Here is a 5237-nt window from a genome sequence, read left to right as displayed (position 1 = left end):
TCTTTCTGCTCAAGGTATCAGCAACAGCATTTATCTTGCCTGTGTGATAATTAATGGTTATATCATAATCTTTTAGAAGCTCCAACCATCTTCTTTGCCGTAAATTCAACTCCTTCTAAGTAAATATATATTTTAAACTCTTGTGGTCAGTATATATTTCACAATGTACTCCATATAAATAATATCTCCAAATTTTAAGAGCAAACACTACTGCCGCTAACTCAAGATCATGAGTGAACTCCATATAAATAATATCTCCAAATTTTAAGAGCAAACACTACTGCCGCTAACTCAAGATCATGAGTGAGATAGTTTTGTTCATAAGGCTTTAACTGCCTTGAAGCATATGCTATGGCTTTCCCATTTGGTATAAGTACACATCCCAATCCTCTTCTAGAGGCATCACTATTGATAGCAAAGCATGTGTCTCCATTGGGTAATGCAAGTATTGGAGCAGACACTAATTGACTTTTTAGCTCTGAAAACTTTTCTCACATTCATCTGACTAGATGAATTTAACCCCTTTCTGGGTAAGACGAGTCAAAGGGGAGACAATACACTATAATGCTAAAACATAAGATACCTAATTTCATAATTGAACAACATTCTATCTTTCACTTGCACTAATGAATAAATATTCACATATTCCGTCAGTAAATTCTTATTAGGCAGACATATAAGTACTAGATTGGTGACTATTGTTATCGGATAAACTTTAGCAAGAATAAATATGATTTCCATCGACCTCTCAAGTTCCAACAGTAAGCATAAAGAATATGCTCCCACAATTTATATAATCATCTCCAACTATTCTTCTGTTTGCAAGTATAAAAGCTCAATTTCAATTTTTTTCTAAAGCGCTGTTCAAGTTTTTCCCACATTTGGAATGAAACCTAAATTCTCTGTTAGATATTATAGCCACTAGTATTCAATACAACTCACATATCTTTAATACATATGATCATTACTATTCTGACTCCTAAAGCCAGTTAGAAAAATGCATGACTGTCTACTCTCATTGCAATAAAAATATAATGAGGTTAAACGAAGTCTACAATCTTATAATGCTCAACCTTCACAAGCTCAAACATCAAGCACGAAGACATAATCTGCAATCTATATTTCCTGTGAATCAACCGGAATGCTGCTCACAAGTCTCTATACATCCTTGTACTGTCTGAATAAAAATGTATAAGAATTTACTTCCAAATTTCTATCCTTAGCTTAGGATCATTTAGGGTACATAGGCTATTATTTTTTTTTATAAAATCTTCACTGTTAAGTCATTAGCACGAACCTTTTCTTACATTCGGTTAATTTTTTCCATTGTCAAAATATCACAATAAGGTACTGTCACAATCCTTTCAATCAAGATAATTTGAATTCCCAAATTCAAGTGGAAGCAAAGGTTGGTGATTCATGGATTTGGAAGCAGCTACTAAAGACTAGAAATAAAGCTTTGGAAAATTGTGGGGGTGTTGAACTTTTGATCCAGAAAATTAACTCTTGTTGCAGAAATTCTAAAATCAAACTCTCTGCTCGGTATTCAGCCCTCTCTCCTGCAACGAAAAATGTGATTTGGTATAACACAGTTTGGGAAAAATTGAACTATCCAAAACATTCCTTTGTGCTATGGTTGGCTGTTCAAAACAGGTTGCTTACTCAAGATAAGCTTATTAGGAGAGGTATCATTCAGGAAAACAAACGCAGTTTATGTGCTGGTGAAGGTATAGAGAATCGCAACCATTTATTTTTTGATTGCAAATTTTCGATGGAGGTGTGGAATGGTATTATGGATTGGCTTCATTTTTGCTGGAAATCTTGTGACTGGCTTCTTCTTTTGAACTGGTGTTGTTCAAATCTGAGGGGGAGAGGTTTTAAGCAGAGAATCAAAAGAATGACTTTGTCTTCTACAACGTATAACATCTGGGTCGAGCGCAATAGAAGAATCTTCGAACAAAAATCTAGAAGTACAGAAAATCTGATCAAATGCATCAAAGTGGACATTATGACTATGGTTCTCAAAAGTCCTCTATCTGCTGAAGACAAAAACTGGATTCTCTCTGTATAATTTCAGGGGATAATCCTGTGCATGTTGGCTTTTTGATGGATAGCTAGGAGATTTTTTCTCCTGTTTCTTGATTTCTCTTTTGTTTTACTCATATTTTTCGAGTATCTGATGTACAAAAACTTTACATTTGGTAAATAAATAATATTTTTTCATTGACCAAAAAAAAAGATAATTTGAATTCTAAAATAAGTAAACATCATTGCAGAGTCATAAATCTGAATATCAAATCTAGCATATTCCAATATATCTTTTTATTTGGTGATTGAAATATAAATACCAGTATTTTACTTTGCACTCAAGAATTACATTCCTCTAACTAAGGTGATAATCAAAACTAAAGTCATAAACCTTTATTGATTTGGACCATTTTCTTCTCATACAATGTCTCTTTCATGGTAATTATAATTCTTTAGATACTAATAATCATTGTAAATACCGTCTATTCTGCAACTCATACGACTTAATCTTCCAAGATCTGTTTATATTCCCATTCTGTATAGAATGATTTAAAGATAGTATATGAAATTATTGTATACTAATAAAATTCACTGATCATGAAATAAAGTGCATAAACAAATTAGTTCTTTCACAAAAAGCTCATTTTATACTACTCATTCAGGATAAATCGCATATTCAATGTACATTAAAAGTAATTGAGAGCTATTATCAATGTCATCACTTCATAAGTTTTCACTATGTGCTACATGATGACTGAGGGGAAATAATATAGTACATCTTAATACATTTTCAGCATCTACACTGTAAATCTAAGTGGGCTAGCATCAAAATTCTTATACTAAAATAATGTAGTGAGTACAAAAGCAAGAAATACTCTCCAACAACTTCACATTTCTTCAATTGTGTGAATAATTTGTCATATATCAAACATTGCAAAACATTTTTGAGTGTCCTTCAACTCATGGTATTCTATCTTGAACTTGTTAGAATACTAAAAATAAATCAGACATTTAACATAGGTCCAGAGATATTGAAAACTATTAATATATTAACAAACTAAAAGAAACAATCTTTAATCAAAATTCAAAACGTAATAACTTTATCCAAAATTTTAGCTCTATCATAACATCACAAAAATAATCCTCAGATATTCTTTTGCCCATGTCAACTATTGAATAAAATATTTCTACATCATCAAAGAGGCCACTACAAATGGATCCAGTTATGATTAGACTATCTCATTCACCAAACAAAATTTTTGAAGTTTACCGATGCATTGTCATCTGGTTGGTGTCTTCAAGGAATAGTATCATAATTTATAATAACAATCATCAGTAACATTAATCTATGAAATACACAAGTTATGTACATAGGCATATATTTAAGTAATAACCACATATTTTTACCCTGAATTATGCTACACAAGCTATATATGTAAGTCCTTAAAAAATTAAATCAAAACTAATAGCATTCATAGTCTTCCACATTTATAAAGTCTATACTTTCATGTTTCTAACTAGAATCCATACATAGAATTTTTTATAATCATTAACCAACTAAGTTGGCATACTATCTACTATAACATCTCAAAATAAACCATCAAATTTCTTTTCTATAAATCTCAAATGATAATCTCTCACATCAAGTGCCATCACAACCTAACATCACCAAAATAAATGTATTTAGCATAAAAGTTTAATCATTATGATCATCGATAACCAATCCCTTGAAATTTCCTTATCATAATAGCATACATCATCAGATAGTATTTTCATGAGTCACATATGTCAAACATGCCTCCAATGAAGCTGAACTAATTCCTTTATATCTAGGAAAAATAACAAGGAATTATGTAATCCATGAATCTAAAATCATATATCTCTATAACTAAAGTTGATCCAATAATATTCATATTATCCTCAATCAGACTTCAAAATAAAACATCAACTTTCATTTCCATGTATTAAAATCCAATATATATATTTTTCTTTCATTACTTAACCATCTCCAAAATTAATTAGGACCTACACCCTAAGGTCTGATACCAATTTACTGTCATGCCCCGAAATTGTAGCGAAAATTCATAAAATACAGGGTTCACTTTTCTAGAACAATAGGAAGACAAGCCTCTCAATTGTATGTTGGTTTTGGAAGTGTGAAGACCGAAACCTGAAACAAATCCACGAGGCTGAAAAATCTCGGGTCAATCGACCGACGGAGGAGATCCGGTTGACCGAAGAGACTGCAGAAAACGAGCCTAGGAAACTCACTCTGGCCGGTAGACCGAAAGTTGTTTTTCTAGTTTCCTAAATCGTTTGTGATTCTGCTTTGGGCTAGGTTTTTATATATATCCTAATACATTTTAGGATTATGCTAGGGTTAAGAGAACATGAAAAAGAGGGGTTTTGACGACTCTTTGAGATTAGAAATCTTAGAGAGAGAGAGGCCAATTGTGAGCATTGTAATATTTTCAATTAATCAAAGAATTGTGTGGTGTTGCTCCCGAAGACGTACGCACGTTTGCCGAACCTCGTTAAATCTGGTGTATTCCTTCTTGTTTATCTTTCCTGCAGTTTTTCTTTTATTTGTGGTTATTTTCCTACTTGTTAAACTCTTAGCACAAGATCCGAAAGGGCACGGGTTCGATTGATTATTTCAAAACCCCAACACTGTATCAATGAGAAAATCTCTATCTATGGATATACTCAAGTAATAAAAAATATAAAAGTTTCTAACATAGGAAAAATCATACATAAGAATGTTAAATTGACAAAATTACCTACATGCATGACATAACATTGAAATTAACTCATATACCAAAAAAAATCTCTGATCTCTCTCTTCTCCTCTGAGTATGAAACTCATCTATTTTAGTAGGGAGCAGTTAGGTAAGTAGTGACCCACAAACCAAAAGAAATGGTGTCCTACCTAGAAAAATAATGGAACATCCATGCTTTTGCTTTATATTATGACCAATATGATCTACTTTCGAGAAAATTTCCATTTTGGGTATTCTTATAAGGGTTAATTGTGAATATGCCCTCTGCAGTATCGCCGAATTGCCAATAGACCCACTGAATTGCTAATAGACCCCTTGCAGTTCTATTTTTGTGAATAGATCCTTATAGTATTAGCCCGGATGCAACTTATTGAACTTTTCAACTTTTTTAAATTAAAAACAAAAATTAGCATTTGAGGATCTATCATC

Source organism: Asparagus officinalis, chromosome 3, assembly GCF_001876935.1.
Source record: "Asparagus officinalis chromosome 3, Aspof.V1, whole genome shotgun sequence".
Classification (NCBI taxonomy): domain Eukaryota; kingdom Viridiplantae; phylum Streptophyta; class Magnoliopsida; order Asparagales; family Asparagaceae; genus Asparagus; species Asparagus officinalis.
The sequence above is the reverse complement of the archived record's forward strand: the minus strand, read 5'-3'. Positions refer to the sequence as shown.